The following is a 19727-nucleotide window of genomic DNA, read 5'->3' on the forward strand; positions in this document are numbered from 1 at the left end:
GCGAGATGAAATGAAATGAAAAGATTGAATAATTCATTTCCTCAAATAAGAATCGAATCCACAACCTGTCACGTTTGCACGCGCGCGCGCTTTTGTTCTTGCGCTCTTGTGTACTAGCTGCAACCAATATAGCGGACTTTAACGCCGTATTCAAACCACCCCAATAAGAAATAGAGAACCTAAATAAACAAAACATCCCAATATGAGATTTAAATTCTCAAACACGCAAGGTTTCTTAATTGTTTTCACAACTTGTTTTTTCTACTTAGTAAATCCATCGCGTCTAACAAATAGGTATCTACGTTAGATAATTAGAAAAAAATATATAACTTTTATCTGCTCCCATTATATTGAATGAATGGTATTTATTTATTCGATGAGTATCTCCGCAGTTTGAATGGTTTGTTATAATTATTGCGGTTAGAAATTGAACGTTTATATTAAACTAGCTTTTAGCTTGTGGCTTCGCTCGGTCGAAACTATTAAGGTGCTGTTATATAGTCACGGGTGTAGGAATAGGCGACCGGCTCGTTCTCGTGCCCATTATGCTGAAGAAAATACTACAAAAACTAACAAAAAATTTTTCCTAATAATAAGAAATAAAAATTACATAAACATCTGTTTCATAGATGAAGTCCATCAACACAAGTTACACTTATTTCATTAATTCAATGTATCTTTTATAAAAAAAACATTTTTTTTTTAGTAAATACATAAACTATAACTGTGTCAAATTTCATACTCGTCCGTCCGCACAATTTTCTTAAAAAGGTGAAAATTTTATTAGTATCTTTTATTTTGTTTAGTTTATACATATACCCATATATCTATATACCTACTAAACAAAATAAAAGAATTATACAACGCGTGAAAAAACACGTTGCCGTGATACGAGATTAATTGCTATGGAGATTTCTTTTGAATGTCTTTTATTACGTGAATATTGTATACACAAAATAATAATATATATTATAACATAAAATGTATATAATATTTATATAAATATTAAGGGCCGTGCCCATCTCAGTGGGCTAGGTCTAATCATCCAATCTCCCTTCAGGTGGAGGGAATTTAGTGTTAAAACACTCCATTCCTCACTTTTTGCCTTATTTTCGAGACATTGCGTTGTGAGTGGTAGATCTCATCTCCGCTCTTTGTGTGAATAGTGAGAAAATATTAAAATAATCCAATTCCTCGAGTGGGAATGGAACCCACAACCATCGCTACGCCACGACGGTCTTATATCATCATCTTAATTTACCAATACAATAAATATAATTTTATAATTATACAAAGTATCTACAAGTGTTTTCATTAAGTCGATAAGCCAATAGCTACAGTGGAGTGTCTGAATAATCGCCTCGCTTTGTTGTAATTGAGACGAACGACCAGGAAAGCCGTGCCGACCGGCCGCTTCTAGGAAACCTATGTGTCTCTTAGACTGCCGCCACACTGTGCTACTCTGTGCCATTAATAATGTTTTTTTTTTTAATTTTTTTTTCTAACCTACCTTTGCTTTTTCATATAAGTAGCCATTCGTATTTTAACATATATTAATTTGTAAAAGTAGATTGAATATATTATTCGGACTTTTTAATAGAAAAACAAGTGATTATTCACTAAGTTAATGTTATTTTTTTTTCTTTGACAAGTTTTAGTTAATATGTTCGTTGTATTGTTAATAATGCTCAGAAATTAACTATAATAATACCTTTATGTCTTTACGCATGTCGCGTCGCGCAGGGTATTATTAGAGCCTCGTGAACCCATTCAAAAGATGTTGTGAATTAGGTGGCGTTTATCTAACCGGGCCTAAAAAATATTTTTCTGTATTTATAATTTTAACATTTTTTCATGTCAGAAACGGGTCGACAAATAATCGTGAGGCTTTTCGAACCCCATGTCCTTCAAAAAGCACATCTAACTCCACTTTAAGTCGGCAATGCCTGTAGATCTTCTGGTGTTACACGAAGTAGTGGGTGGTGGTGATCATCTACCATCAGTTGATCCGCACGCTCATTTGCCTCGTCTTTACCATAAATAATAGACCAAGTGTAGCGTTGAATTTTGCCACTAGCAACGTCTCGAATTAAGGCGGAACACTGAGAACAGAGTGTCTTGACTGTAGACTCTCACCTATCCTTCTAAATTCAAAATACAGTGTGAACTTGTAATTAAATACACCATTTTAGTAATTAGCCTTAATTCTGTCACCGATTAGGCGTCGATACCACACAGAATAAGTAATTCACCGCCATCATCGTGTAAAATGTATGATGTATTTCTCACTAATGGTCACATAAATGAATAAGTGGTCTACGGTCTATACAGATGTGGTCACGCCCTAAGCGGACGTCACCGCGGCTTACAAGGAATTATTCGCAATTAAATTTACGTAATGTTTACTTTATCCCCCTTTTATTCAGTTCGCGTTTGAAAGCCGGTCGATGCATACCTGTGTTTTGTAAAAGAAATAACAATATAAGTGGAAGTTAAGTGTATGTATGTAAAACAAATATTTTGTCAAGGTTTTGTATGATATTGGTTGGTTTTCAAGATTAATTTTGATTTAACTATTTTTTTTAGTTATATACAAAAAGTAACTTGCATTAACAAAACGATTTATAAATTAGTGTTGTGTTATTTGACGGTCCCAGACTTAAAGTGGATTTCAATTGACATTCAATAGATAATGTAACAAAGTGAATCTAAGTTTTGCAACATCCTTATTGATTCTGAACGTGTCTTTAAAACGTAAGTAGTTTTTTTTCTACACACTGGTTTTATGTAAGAAAAATACTTTTTTTATGTACCAATTTTATATTATAACAATGCCAGTAAAATAGGGTCACTAATACCTAAAACACAGTATACATTTATTTACATGTTGGCAAAATTAATACACAAATAAGAGCTGACACTATATATTTTTTTAAATATACTTTTAATCGATAGAACACATATAAAAACTGTTTCTCACGATCCTGTAAAAAGGAAAATTAAAATGCTTATAAGCGTTAAACAGTAAGGGAGAATCGACCCTTGATCCTTGACCACCGCGGTGAAGTGACGGACGTTGATATAAGAATACTACATATACTTAATTAATAGTGTATTTATATTCTGTAAGCTTGATAAGCTTATTACACCAAGTTTTCGTCTCCAAAAAGTTAATAAATCCTTTATGGGTCTGAGTATACGTGTATATAATAAAATTCCGCAGTGTATTCTTAATTTGCCACTACCAAAATTTAAAATATCTGTAAAAAAAATTCTAACAAGTAAAGCTTATTACACTGTTCAAGAATATTTAGAGAATAAGCATGTATGGAATTAATGTCTATTGAATGTAATGCAGGATAGCTGCCAGCTAATGTAATAGTAAAATATACTATTGACTTTAAAAAGAGCAACTGTTGAGTTTCTTGCCGGCTCTTCTCAGCAGAACTGCCTTCCGAACCGGTGGTAGCTTTTTGTTGACATGTACATTCGACGATTCAAAAGTGCTTATAAAGTTTATTTGAATAAAGAATATTTTGAATTTGAACTTGAACTACTACTGTACTGTACTGTACTGTGAAGAAATTATTGGAAAAGTGTTTTCTCAAAGAAATTGGTGGTTTCCAACTGTATATTTACCGTTTAGGTACATGTTTATTAAATAGATATTATAAACTGATATATTAAAAGTAACGTAAATCGATAGAGCACATAGGTATATAATTTACATAATGGTCTAATGACGTACAAACATTTCAATTATAAGAATATAATATAACATAGAAAACTGACCAAGCTTTACAGACTATGAATACCAAATACGAGTAGGTATAGTCTTGTAATCGTTATTAGATAAAAACTTGAACAAAAAACTTTTAAATTATCTCGTATATTCTATGAAAAATTATTAAATAATTAAAAAATAATTAAAGGCTGTTATTATCTCATTTTTAAATATTTAGAACGTTTACATATAAATTTTTTATTTCATTTTTCAATTAGAAAACTAAAAAATATTTTTGTATAGGAAATAATAATATTTTCTTATTGCGCAAGAAGACAAAATTCCACTCAACAGATTGTATACCGATAAAAAGTGTAGTGACTCTATTCTATACTTAAAATAAATAATCGATTTCTGTACAAAATCGATTTTAAATCGTCTTTTAAACTTTGGACACAAGAACGTGTGCTACAATTACACTTTTTCTTCTTATAAGTAGGTATAATTTCCAAGATATAATATGTAGGTACATTAAATCAATTATCCAAATGGACTATGTTTTATGATGCATAGAGGGCATTCTTCTCAGTATTCGTACGCGCTATGCACTTATATGTGGATGGTAATTTATGTTGATTGAAATGATAGTTAAGTTGAATGGATAACGTTGGAGTAAACAGTAGTTAGTGGGTGTGATATAGGAAAAATCGATATTGTAGAAAGAATTTTATTTAAATCCGAAATTTAAGCGCGAATTTTGCGCTTTCGGAGCGCAGCGGCACAGTTGTTGATTGCGATTGGTTGTGTGTTGGTTTCCCACATGGGATCCCACACATTGGTTCAATTGGCGGAGAGTGGGGAACGGAGTGTCTTTAACACAAGGTTCCTTCTCTGCCTACTCTGCTATTTGTGGGATGTAGCGTAAAGTTAAAAAAAAGATACCAAAACGAAAAATCTTAGATTTCCCCAATATGATTTTTTTTACAATAGCATTCACAGCCGAAAGAAATTTATTTGTCTTATGTCTAGATACATACCTCAGTAATATTTAAGTGATTCAACAACTTACCACAATTGTCTAAACAATTGCACGCAACAGTAAATCGATCTTGAACTCAATTCGCAATAATATTTTATATTATACTCACTAGTGAAGTGACGAAGACTTATAAAAACCGATACGAGGATAAATTGATCTTAATTTATATTATATGCGACTTAACCTGAAAGTTAATGATAAAAAAATTAAATATATATTTCAGACAAACGTCAGACATTCAACGTGGCTTATGTGAGAGGCTTACTGAAAACGAATGTTTTGCTCTAATTTTGCTATCAATATAATATAAATTTTATTTTAACATTTTGACATTTTATTTGTACAAAAATATTTTCGATGAAAAATATCTAATGAGATTTTGAGATATTTGAGAGATACGACAACAATATTCCTTTTGTTTTAAGATACTTCTATATCATATTTTTAATATGTAAACCTATACCTTGAAAGTATTATCAATACAAAAATAATTTCATGGTAAAAAGAACCAAACTAAAAGCTAAAAGCTAGTAAAGTGAACAACTGATAGCATATCTCCCATAGACTACAGTACTACAGCCTGTACTTTATAGCTAGGATTAACTTAAATTCAATGACCTCATATTCGATAACAATAGGATAACCGATGTAGCATCAAGTTTGGAGAACTGCGACGTAAAGTCCTTCAGACAGCAAAAATGTGCTTAATTAACCGCCAATTAAATACGGTGTAAACAAATCGCCTGAGTGATTCATAATGTTATTAGAATGACGTCGGTCAATATGTCGCTAGTATTGGCGTGTTAGAATTTAGAAGAATTTTAGCTTGATATATCCCGTGTAAAGGAACCCTGCCCAGGCAGAGGGAACTTGGGAACTTTGAACCCAGAACTGTCCCGTTTACGCTTGTGCCCCTGTGCCACGACAGTCTCTAGAATTTAGGAGTGATACTTTTAAACATTAACGGTATTTTTCTTCTATATTTAAAAACGCATAAAAAAATTAACATAGCGGGACTCGAATCCGCGCCATTTGGAAACTGTCAGTCATTTTGTTTGTCTTGTTTAAATATTATTAAAGAACGAAATAAGATAAATCTATCTTTATTTATCTACATTTTATAAGTAAGACATGCATTATCAATTACTCTTAATTTGGTTATTTAATAAAAATCTAATGATTCTTTTCTCGAATTGAAAAAACTTGAATAAAATACAATTATTGGTACAGACGAAGCCGTCTACGCTGTGGCTCGATGATTAACTCACAAACATTGCCCCCGCGCTTACGGCTCAGTACAAAGGAACTTAAGTAGCCGCTTTGTGGTTACATGTATCATTATTGTATTCAGAAATTATAACTAACTAAAATTTAAAGTTTATTACTTACGGTGATACACACCCGGATCTTGTTAGTCGTTCAATTGACTTTTATATAAAACGTCAAGTCAAAAGTTTTACATATTTTTTTCATACTTTTCCTATCACCGACAGCACACTACTACTACTGGGTTCACCTTTCATAAACCAACATTAACTTGGTCACTAAACAATATTTCACCAGTTTTTTAAATGCTTGTCTATTTTCAAATGGCAATCAACAGTAATGAATGACTTGTATTTTAAAACACCTTAGAAATGTTGTAAAAATTATATTCTTCTTTTTCGATTAAATATTAAAATATTACACAAAATAATAACTTATTCTTCAGTCTATTATTATTAAAAATAAATACACAAAAAGTACATCCCTTTTTCCTAAAGCAAGAGGACCACAGCAGTCTTTCCCGCTTTACTATCAAAATGGCACGCTCAACAAACGTGATTATATCGACATTTAAAAGAACATGTACAAGTCCTGCTACTATAGTAGCACACTATTTATACGCTTGCTATAGTTACTTAAATTGCGGTTTCCGACTAAATCGCCTTGACGTATTTTTATCTAGAATAATGTTTATTAATTCTGATATGTAATCCAATAAAACTGTATTGTTGTCTGTCTGCTTTAAAATTGATTTTATTCATTATTTTTAATGTTTATGTAAGCTCCGTTTTTATTTTTTTAATTATCATTAAGATATTTCTTCTCTACTACCCGCCGAATACTCGAGGCTTTATGTGTTGAGTGGCGAAACTCAACGCCGCGCATTGTTTCACAAACAAGAGGTGGGTTATCACAATACATCTATCCCCCGATTTATACGGTACTTTTTTTACACGTTTTTCCCAATTTTTTTTTTGTTTTTATCGCACTTTACTAAATGATTTAATTTTCCATATTCGTAAAATACAAGTGAGTGCATAATTTAAATTATTATAAATTAACGGATGTGATTAAAGTAAAATTTAGAGGGAAAATGCGGGAAATTTTGGAGGGAAATGATGGCAGTTTACCAAATAGGATTAATTAAAATAAAAAAATTAAAACATTTTGATTTGAATGAAAATTAATTATTAAACTTTTGTTAAACAGTCTAGTTATGGTGAATTAAAATAACTGGTTGGTGGTGTACACCTAAAAATATTGAAAAAACACAACTGTTAAATAGCAAAATTATGCATTTTGTGCAAGCTTTTCGATTTACACGGTTTTGACTTGAAAATTTTTAATTTTCGATTTACACGTTTATCTCAGGAACGTATCTACCGTGTAAATCGGGGGATAGGTGTATTCCCTTTACCTCTTCCAATTTTAATACAAAATTATAAAAACATAACAATATCTTAAAAACAAATAGGTAAACATTAGTTACAAATTTATAAAACAAAATATATCTTCCATATTATATTTCGTCCAATAATAATTTAATATAATAAACATAAAAACCATATTATAATATTGAGTTGACTCAACCGCGAAAAGCTTGGAATATAAATATTGCTTACCAGATTTATCTGGTACATATTTTTTTGATTCTTGTTTTACATTCAAAACATTTTCCTGTTTCAATTTTTAATTTAATCGTAAAATTATGATAATAGCAATTAATTAACGTTCTCATACATTTCTAAGCTCACTTAAATATTCATTGCGCATATATTGTTAAGGCACTAACCTACATCAAGCGTCAATTCCAATATCCTTTTGAGTGCGTGCTACTTTTTTTACTGTTAAACCTAGTAGTGCGTAACGATACAAAACTTTGTTTACAAATACGTATAAAAAATATTAATATAATAAAACTATCTTATAAAAAAAATATACACCGACACTATCTACATACAATTATTTGCTTTTATTAATTCTTATATTGTTTATCCAAGAAATTAATCGACCATAACCGGTGTTGTAATTTAAACCATGTCATTATTATAATAAGGTTATATTTAATTTGTGCGGTTCAAGTTGGTTTTTCCTGCAGAGTACTACGAAGGTGAACCGGGGATGCGTGCGTCAAAGCCACCCTTTCGATCTGACTCATTGCAGATCAAGGCCGAGAGGATCTTTCCTTTCGAACACGCGCTTGCTACAGGAAATGCACCCTTACTATATTCGATTATTCGAATATTGTGTGTGTTGTCTATAATCCATACAGTATTATAAACCGCAATCGAATAATTTATTCGATTTTACGATTCGATTGCGTTATTATATTGTCACAGATTAAATAGCATCTTAGTAATTGATATATTCTGTGGTTGGATTTGGTTTTTCCTATATTATTAATGCAAATTTTAAGGTATTCAGGCCACTTACGTCAATGCCGCCTACCATTTCGTAGTAAATTGTTAAATTATAATATTACACCTATATTAGTAGTTATCATAAATAAACAATTACATTTGTGAAGTGATAATCAATGGCAATAAATTATTATTGATAATTAAAATAAACATAATATTCTTCACATAATAGTATCTACATACTGATTGTAAAGCTAGCAATTTCGCATGCATTTACATTGATGAATTATATTAAATTGTTCATATTTTTTCATTTTAAATAGAAACTTTTTATATAGAAGACTTTATGGACCGACCTAGGTTATGCTTTAGTTAACTCACGTTAAACTTTAGGAAATAATTAAACAAATACATATATTATAAATATAATAAAAATAATATATACACAAGTACATATGTTTATCTATATAGAATCAATTTCGAGGTATAGATAAGTTGGACAACCAGTCTTAATGTAAATCCATCCTCTGTTTATAACTTTTACGAGAAAGATAAAATTAATAAATAAATTTAAAAGGCAAAGGTGAAGAAAAAAATTGTAATATACTTAAATATCACTGATTTTGCATATATTAGAAAGGGAAGTAAAATTTTATACATTAATGGAGGTTCTTCATCGCCTAAACAGTTTACTATGCAGGTTCTATAATGCCCCTTGAATATACTCTTAACAAATATTCCGAACTAGCTATGTCTTCGACTTCGTCTGCGTCAGAAAGTGAATTAATATAACTTTAATATTTATTAATTAATCGAAATAAAATAAACACAGAATGTTAGGAGAAATTTACCAAAATGCATTTAAATGTTTCGTTTCTGAGATTAGCACAATCGCACAGACAAACATTTTAAAAATAATTAATTATATTGAGTTCTGGTATACCTATACTAATTTATATTTTGACAAATGCCCTCAGTAATATATTTTGTCATATTTGTATTTTCCATGTAAAGATGGCGATTTTAGTTTAGTTATATTTTTATTTATTAGATGTATGGATACAGATAAAAAATCGTATTTCGTAGAAAAGAATTATGACCGTGACCGTCGTGGCCAGTATCCAAAACAACATTATACCTACTCTCTATGAAAATGTATAAGTTACATATTTTAACATAATTTAAGTAAAAACTAAAAAAATAAACCGTTCTTTATTCACCAATTGATTTATTCTTTTGGGATAAAGATATACATATATTTGAATAATGCATTAATAATTGTTCTATTTTCAATTGGTTATCTTATGGCAAGACAAACCGCGGCGTTGAGTTACGTCATTTTACTCATAGTGTACTGAATTCGGGCGGAAAGCGGAACGACACTAGATTCTGTTTGGCAGCTCTGTTAAATGCGTAATAAATCAGGAAGTAAAAAAATATTTTATATTTAACTTCCTTCCTTAGCCAACTCAGTCTACTCTAGCTAGCCTGGTCGCAGGTATTTTCATAGCAACCTTGCTAGACTAGTTATAAAAATTATACAGGTTTTCAAATGCCCATAGTGACCGCGCTTATTTAACAATGACTTCAGTTATTTATGTAATATGTTAATATTAAACAAATAATCTATGTATATTATATCGGATTTATAAGCTAATGGCGTAAAAAAAATGAAAAAGAAACAGATAAATAAAGCAGTTTTAAATATTCAAAATGATCCAAGACTTGCTAACGTCCTACAATGACTGACTAACATGAATAACGAATGTAAACGTTATTTATATAAGCCTACATCTAAATTGCAAAGCATACGTTTATTCAAGGATAGTAACGGAAATACATATTATGTAATTTTTTTTACAGTGACTTTCGACGAAAGTAGTCAATGTTTTGTCTATACACGTTGTTTCTAATTCACGACGTCGACTTGGACTGTCCAGAATATATTAAAAATTATCTCAAAAATATTAATATTAATTGAAAGTATACTTTTACTTTTTGAAATAGAAACAGTAAAGTAAATAATTAAATTATAAAAAACAAAACATACACAAAAGCAATGAAATCTCCACATTATTTACAAGTTAGAATGCCTAACTCCTTTCTCTCCTACTATCTCTATTAGCAGAACCCTTACAAGTAAATAAGTGCGTCCTGGCGTGTGGACGCGCGTCACCGGGTCATCGTTCTCGTTATCGACAATCGATTCAATAAACACTGCATCGTCGAGTGCCACTCCAACGATTAAGTCTCATTTTATACTCTTGTTTCATCTACCAACATGAAAAGATTAAGTTGCTCTTCAAAATGGCCTCCCCTAGGGTCAAACCAGTAGCTTACCTTGAAGTTTTCATGTTTCTATATAACTATTAATTTATGCTCAAGGCCGCCGCTCTTGTATGAATGATATTATATTCATTAATTTTAATCTTAGTTTTGTGTTTGTTATATCTGGAGTCCCTGATGTCTTGGCAGAGCTCATCTGTATTACAGTGTCGAAAATATTATCTGGCCTGCTAAATTATTTCAATATATTCATAGTATGCAAAAAACTTTAATTTTAAAAGAACTCAACATGGCACTTTTTGGAACGACACAGAGGTAAGTATAGGGAAGTATTTGAAACACTTAAATATTGTAGAGAAAAAAGACCATAACATTCCCTCGCGTGGGAACCTACGACTAACTGCACAACTATGGCCTTAAATAACGTTCATAACCTAAAAAAAAAACATTTTTCATTTTACTCGTATAACGAGCAATGTTAACCTTTTTTCCTTATTCTTGTTTACAAATACGATCAAAATTATTAAGTTAAATTTTTGACGTATTCGCTGCGGGCCTGTGACCAATCGTACTGTTAAATGCATTCGATACAATATTTACATAATGTTTTCCTTATAGTAAATTTAATAGCATTTATTTGTGTCTTTTTATCAACTTCTTAATTAATTAAAATGTATTTTGTTATTATCTGTGTATTTAGTGTCTGTATATTGAATGAATTTCATAAAGTTCATAAAATAAAGTATAGCATCTCTCTTTTTATCCATTTCAACTAAAAGAAAAACATTATAAGCTATCGTGGCTCAGGAGTATATATAATAGAAAACGGAACTTTAATCTAAGTACCTGGGTTCCCTCTGACAAAAATATGGTAAGACCATTAGAGATTGATAAAAATTTGTATAATTTTTTATATTTTAATGTTATTAATTTCAGTTTATAGACATTTATTCTCAATAAGACCTAAGCCACTTACTTGAGAACGATACTTTAACACAATAGTTAAGTTGTCGTTGTCAATTGTTACACTTACATTTACAAATGTAGCTTATAATAATTTAAGATTAAGTTGCTGTGACAAAAATAGTAAATTTTGTACTTACTTAACACATTGTTAATAATTATCGCGAACATATTTAGCCAATTGAAATTTAAATGTGTTAAATGAGTTAACATTTTTTATAAGTGATGGTACTTTATTGTAAAATTGCGCTCCTTCGAAAGTTATCATTTTTTTACCGTAATTGGTCCTTGTTCTGGGCAGCACCAATAAACTAGCTCGGCATTCACGAACTGAGCGTCCACTAACATCTTGTATTTTAGTAAAGGATATATTACTATGTACGGTTTTATTAAGTATTTTTCGTATATAGATACAGATGTTATAGACGCACAGTTGGCGAATTGTCATTATTTTTGTGTTTTCATAAATTTTTGTTGTTGCGTTGTTGATGCTAATCGTGGATAATTAAATATGAGTTTAATGCATTTGTTTTGAGCTCTTTGTAATTTCTATTATTAAATATATATAAATATATGTGATAAAATATATATAAGTTTGTCAAATAATATATGTTATCTCGAGGAAGTCACCAGTAAAAGCCAGTCCGTTCTTATTTAAACTGGATTGTAAAAAGGGAACTGCGCAGTCGTAGTCGCGTTCGTGTTGCGGTTACTTTGTTTATAACAAATATTAGCATAGTTTAATTAAAATATCTAATTGGTTTTATACACGCGTTGGTACTATTATTAAGTTAGTTTAAATCTATTTAGTTGCATTTATAAAAGCGGTGTCAACTTTTTTTATATTTCACTTAGTTTTTCCTTAAATTAAATATTTTTAAATAATTGTTTTACATAATTTTAAATGAGGACATCGTGGCGAACAAGCGTGCGACTAAACGCGATGATTATGGGTTCGATTCCGGGCGAAGCGTTGTTTTTAAATATATTGTATGTGTTATTTTATCACTATGAAATTGCTAGTACCTACAAGTAAAAAACAACATAACCACACTTTTGTAAACTTTCTTTGTCTTCAATATCAAGAATGGTTGAAATTTTAATATGGACATAATAACTAAGCTATTTTCCTTATAACTAACTGCCATGCAGATGTATGTTTGTATATATTTATATAGGTTAGTCAAGTACTAACTGGAGCTCATATAAATTAACTGATACAGTGGCCCCAAGGTCTCTAGATAGGCAAGCCAATATAAACCTACTTGTATAAATATTGATACAATTTGTTAACAAATTATTTTATTATTTCTGTTATTGTTATTTATCAATAATTTTTATAAGAGAATACAATTTTGCCCGATTAAAACGGAAAAATTAATAATTATTTTTCTTTAGCGGTTTTAACCTACAATCATAGCGATTACAGCCACTATGCCATGACGACCAATAAAAATTCTTAATTTTTATCCTAAACCACATTCTATTCCTTTAACTTGTATAAATATTTTCATTGTAACACACCTTTAGCAAACTAATGTAAGCTCGTTTGTTCGTAGCTGCCACTTGTCATACATGTTGCTGCGCGAACACTGTCGATTGTCAACATTATATCTTTATCTTTTTATTTGACTACTTCTATCAACATAATAGATATTTGTCGAGTATTGTTTAGTCAATATTATGACTGTTGCTATCGAACATAGGTTAAATCTTTAAAAAGAAATGGAAAAATTAATTCACCGGCTTCGTGGTATATTAGGTGCTATATATAGATAGGAGAAATGAAAATGAAAATTTCGCTTAGATTCGTGGAATATTAGGAAAAATTAATAAAAACGAAGATTTTTTATCTTTATAATATTTTGTCTTTGATGCTCTTTTCGAAATTGATTGCTGGGTTCAACTTCAAAGCGTAAATATAAATAAATTACAATTTTATAATAAATAAAAATGGAATGAGTATTCATATTAAAAAACCCACCCAGGTAAGTAGGGGGGGGGGGGAACCTTATGTTAAGACAGTCGGTTTACATTAAGACACTTCTTTTCCCCACTCTTCCCCTCCGCATGTTGGGTGACCGCACACGTTATATTTTCGAAATAATTTGTCAATGTAGTATCATCGGATCAATCGAGGCATAACATAAAGATAAAGTCCATTCAGCAACTTGCAAAGGTGGACAAGAAATGCAGCAAAACAAGATACAAATTAATAATAATAATAAAAAAATAAAATAACTTTTATGTCTCGTTCAAATTCACTACATCTTATATATACAACCCGCTACTCTCCTTTCACCACGCAACTCGGTCACGTAACGTCACGCTAATCTCACCCGTCTCTGTATATTACATAAAGGCAATTTCCGCGTGAACAGATAATTAAGATAAATTATAATAGACATTTAGAACAAAGTTTTATAAGTGTCTCGTAGAGTCGTGGTCGATAAAAAATATTTTTTAATTAAATCAAAACGTCAACGTAACGTGTTGTAGTGTGATAATTATGACTTAGCACAGCAGTGACTGCGACAATTCTTTTAAACTTACTGTAATTTTAATATATTCAATCTTATCTCAGATTAAAGGCTTATGAGGCCGTGGTGGCGGAGGTGCCACAAGCAGTAGAAATGCTGCTTATCCTTAATATAAAAACGGAACTTGCATATGATTATTTAATAAATCTGTCAAACGTCTCCTTGCAAAAAATATTAAAATACTGTCTCATTACAATGATTTCCACGCACCATTAAGAATTAGGATAAAAACTGAAATATACAGTATATTCACGTAAAATATAACCTTTCTCCCAACAAAAGAGTCACTAGAAATTAGCGCGAGTTCAACACACGCTTAACGCTTGCATAGTCAGTTATATGACGCGGTCACAGGCGCGGCTCTCAATTACGCCGGCCAGTGGCCACTCACTTGCAGTTACGAGGCGATTACTAAGAGGAAGTCGAGGGTCCTCAACCAACTACTATATTGGGTTTGGTGTCTATTGAGGCCAGTCGTAGCGCAGGAGCACAAGGTGTGACTGTAAACGTGACAGAGTGGGGGTTCGGTTCTTAATTAAGAAAATGAAATATTTCATATTTTCATTTCTTATGCTGCTCTGGTGTCGAAGCAAAACATGGCGTTTAGTTTCGCCATTCAACACGCAATCACAATCGAATTCACACTAGGGTTTCTCTTCTTAACCTGCTACTTGCGGGATACAGCGTGAAACTGGAAGGAAAATGTATATATGAATACGTGAGGCAAATACTGTGTACCTACCTAATTAAAAAAAAAATACTGAGGAATATCAAATTTTGCACAATTATAATGTATATAGAGGTGAGATGAATGCTAATATTTATAAAAAAAACAATACAATAAATAGAACAAACTAACATAACACACGCAGTTCGACTCTATACATTTTTGAGTAGTGTCATACGCGTTGCTATGGCAACGCGTCTTGTACGCGTCAATTGGTTCTCTGGTAGTATGATGATAACTGCATTAGTTTATTGGGTGCGGAGAGTGGCTATATCCCGTTGTAATATGCTTAATCTAATAGGCTAGAGTAGAGATGGCAGAGATCATTTGGTAGATTAAATTTACACCATTTTACTTATTATATATAGGTATTTTATTTTTAACGTGATATTATCTTTCATATGTTAAATTTGTAATAAAATTAAGCTTCTATTGAAAAGATTGAAAAGAAAATGTGCACCCCATAGATGACTGTGTTAGTCACGCTAACAATGAGTGAGAGCAACTTAATAAGTCTTCAGTTCAATCAAATTAAATTGAATTGCCGTCTCTTGTTAAATCTTTACTTTCTGGTTTTATTTTATTTCACACAGATATAAAAATATATATTATTACATTATTTATTTACACAATATTTTGCCATCATATACGTTTTTGAGTTTTTTCATTTTTATTTAACTGATTAGATTAACACTTTCTCATTCATTTAACTTACTCTCAGTCTTCTAATTCTTGTTTTATGGGGGATTGATGTCAAAATAATAGCCTATTGTGTCCCATAGACACGTCTACATTATGCCTGTGTAATCTAATCTAACATTAAATAAAATAAGTAACATAAATGTATAGAGTAGCTAGCGTTTATATTCAAAATATATAAAAACACAATTTCGTTAGAAATATGCAACAAAGAATGGTAGTGTTAATCCAAACATATTCCTTGTGGCATTTGTGTATTCGTATATGAAAAGATAGCGAAAAAAGTTATTTTTTTTGTACCAAAAACGACTTAATAGAGATGCAAAATACCCACACCTAATACTATAGATATATGTCCAATATGCCCCATTGTGCCCCCTTTCCCTTGTAGGTGTACATATCATTATTATCCGTTCCATCTTGTGGAATAATAAAAATTGTAATTCATCAGCGCGCGTGGCCCTAAACGTGATTTCTTATTTGTCTCGAAAATGTCAATTAAGTTGCGTTTATTGAAACGGTTGATAATGTAATTACCGGTTTTAAATAGAGCATTTGAGACACGTCGTGTTTCTTTCTTCATATATATTTTTAATTCTTTTAGACGCATTTTTTGTCTATTGTAGACAAGTCGTATACGAGTATTTAGCATCGGTTGAAAAGAAATAGATTTTAACGCAAAAAAAAAATGGTGTAATGTTTTATTTTTAAGTAGAACTTTTCTATATTAGCTATAGCTATGAACAAACTATCCAAAATAAGTTCATTTTAAAATTAATTATAAGTACTTTTAATTGTAAGTCATCTATATATATAAAATCGAAAGGTCACTCACTCATCACGAAATCTCAGAAACTACATGTGCTAGGAAACTCAAATTTTGCATAGGAATTATTTATAGGACGTAGGTGCTCGCTAAGACGGGAATTTTCAAAATTCGACTTCTAAGGGGTTGTTTTTGGGGTCGAAAGTTTGTATAAAACTTTGTTACTACAAATGCTAGGAGTCTCAAATTTTGCATAGACGTCACTAGGACGTAGCCATGAAGACAGAAATTAATAATAACATAGTTCACGCGGGTGAAACCGCGAGCGGGCCGCTAGTAATCTATATATATAAAATCGAAAGGTCACTCACTCATCACGAAATATCAGAAACTACATGTGCTAGAAATCTGAAATTTTGCATAGGAGTTATTAATAGGACGTAGGTGCTCGCTAAGACGGGAATTTGCAATATTCGACTTCTAAGGGGTTGTTTTTGGGATCGAAAGTTTGTATAAAACTTTGTTACTACAAATGCTAGGAGTCTCAAATTTTGTCGTCACTTATGGGACGTAGGTACTCATGGAGACAGAAATTAATAATAACGTAGTTCACGCAGGCGAAGCCGCGGGCGGGCCGCTAGTATTTTATATTTTTAGTTGTTTTAGATCGCAAAACTTTCATTATTATATAGATTTTGTATTTCCATGTTGTTATTTCAATTTGCCTTTATTATAAACCATCTAAACATTCTGAAGTACTACCTATATATAAAATTTAATTGCGTCAGCGGCCCCTGTCTAATTATTATTTAATCGCTTCACTTCGCGAAAATTAGTCGTTGATTTTAATCGCATTTCCACTACAACCTTGGATCATCAGTATTGAGACAGCTGACTTCATTGTGTATAAATAACTGCTAATATTTTTATTTAAACAAAATTACGATCTCTGCCGTCACGTGCATACGATTATCTTATCGTCGGCTTTGAGTCAAAATATATTATTCTGTCTACTTAGGTACGTGATATTGACCTAAGGCTATCAATTCTTATTTTCAATTTTATACATAACATTTTTGCTATAATAATTGCTTTCTACAGTTGTCTTTCGTATCGTGTTTATTCAATACATGAACGACTTAGAAGGTATAGTTATATAAAATTCATAATTAATTTAATTAATCGGCTCTTTACCTTTAATCTCAACTGATAGATATAGCTAATGTGTAAGAAATTATGACATAATTCAGCTTTAACTTTTTCAGCTTTTTATTAAGATGGACATAAAATACAAGACGAAGTTATTGTGTTCATCCGTTTCAATTTAGAATAATACGTAGTGGCTAAATATTTATTTAAAAAAACATATATAATTATCACAGCCGATTATATATGTTTTTCAGCCAAGTTTCATTTGAGATACGATCGCGTGACGTCACATGGGTGCTCGAACAAGTAATTTTTATGTGAGTCAGCATAAAGCAATAATAATGAGAATGACACCATAAACGTCAAACAAGGTCGTCAATTTAACGACTGTTTTACTGTCGGCAGTCATTACAGCGGGTGTAAAATATAGTCTACTGCTATCTACGTCTTGATCGGCAGTTATCTGATTCTCAAATCTGCTATGAACATCGTATGCTTATTGATGAGGCTGGGGGGCTTTTTTTATTTTTAGTATAAGCTACTGAAAATAATAAAATAAATAGTTCTCTTCTGTTCAGCACTCACTTCGCCAATGTCTCGTTGTATGGAGAACACACGGAGGTACGGTGGAGGAGTGCAGCAGAGTTTCATTTCAGTTCTTAATATATAGAAGTAAAAAGTTTTAGAAGTTTTGTCAAATATTGAATGTGAATATCTATGCAGCCCAATATCTATCAGTATAAAAACGAATAAAAGACTAACTTAGCATCAGATTATTTATGCGTAATCCACACAATATGGGGGATATGTAAAAATAGAAAAACAGTAAAAAAAATTAAAAAACTATATAATTTTAAACTACGTAATGAAAATTTGATTCGCATCAACTGTGGTTAAATTATTTTTACGGACATCTTTTTGTTCATTACACCACTGACTTTTACGTCATTGGATTTTACGCTACTTAACTGCAGTTTTTGTCGATACTTTAAAAATTACTCTCGGCTCTAGAACAATACATGTTTTATACTAACAGCTAGCACCTAACGCTGTATAAGGAAAAAAAAAACAATAATAAAATAACATATTGGAGTATAACTGAGGAAAGGAGTCGATAACCTTTATGTTGCTTATATAATATTTTTATTTACATCTTATATTATTGTAAACAAAAAGGTATTAAATATAAAAAGATTTTTTTATTATTTTTAAACGTTTCGTTTCCACTTTTCAAATTGAGTCCATTGAGAGATACATAGGTGAAAGGAGTAATAATAAAAATATTTGTAATGTATTCTTTTGAAGAAAAAGTAAGTAATTTAAGATATTTTACCTTTATACTTTATCACATGTATAGCGTGTACATAGACACACACTACATTCTCCGCTCTTCGCAGAGATTCTCGACAATTGTGAAGTGTGTGTGAAGTTACAGAACTCAACGCCGCAAGATCTACGCTAAAATGGCGTCAAAATATGTACAAAAACTGAGAAAAATAATTTTATATGATCTTTATTTTTCATAATAAATTATACAAATTCTTAATTAATATTTGTTTATGAACAAGCGCAATTTTTTTACTAACAGCAAGTTAAACTCGTTAAATAAAAGGTATAATTTAAAAATTAAGTATCACAAAAATGTTTTTTGTAAATAACATTTTTGTTCTTTCCAGAATATTCGTATGTAATTTATTATAAGTTAGTGTTAAAATACATTTTTTTTAGTTATAAATGTATTATAATACATACATACTAGGTTATTTGAAAATATTAAAAAAAAATCTTTTTATTTTAACTTCGAGGAATTTTAATTTAGAATAGGTAGGGGAAGACAATCCGTTCATATTAACTAACATACTTCCGTTTTTCACTTTCCGCCGAACATTAGAGGTATTGCGTGTTGAGGGCAACGCTGCGTGTTCCTGAAGAAGAAATGAAATATTAATAATAAATTGATTTTTTTATATATACATATTTATTATTGAATACTAATAATAAATTTAATTTTAAAACTTTTTGTCTAATTCTGGTGTAGGTGACTGCTATAATTTATCTGCATCTCTTTTAAACTTACAATCTATTATTATTTAGTTAGCACGTTCAAAACGCAACTACTAATTTGAAAAATAAAAGAAAAAATATCATACATAAATTCGATACCTGAATTAATTATTGAACTTGTATATATGACAAATAAGAAAATAG

At 30.7% G+C, this 19727-nt stretch overlaps 1 protein-coding gene across 3 annotated transcripts in view; it reads left to right on the plus strand.

The window, feature by feature from the left end:
- NFAT (nuclear factor of activated T cells 3) overlaps positions 1-19727 on the plus strand; it is a 69629-nt gene that overhangs the window by 20180 nt on the left and 29722 nt on the right. Inside the window, exon 1 of one of the 3 annotated variants that reach the window (XM_085192344.1) lies at positions 2435-2754. The exons of the other annotated variants lie outside the window; for them this stretch is intronic. The gene's annotated coding sequence lies outside the window, so the exon portion shown is untranslated. Of the gene's footprint in view, positions 1-2434; positions 2755-19727 lie in introns of those variants that run through there. 3 annotated transcript variants of the gene reach the window in all.

Source organism: Heliconius melpomene, chromosome 1 (genome assembly GCF_056956725.1).
Source record: "Heliconius melpomene rosina isolate 202511_hmr_F chromosome 1, ASM5695672v1, whole genome shotgun sequence".
In the NCBI taxonomy this organism is placed as follows: Eukaryota; Metazoa; Arthropoda; class Insecta; order Lepidoptera; family Nymphalidae; genus Heliconius; species Heliconius melpomene.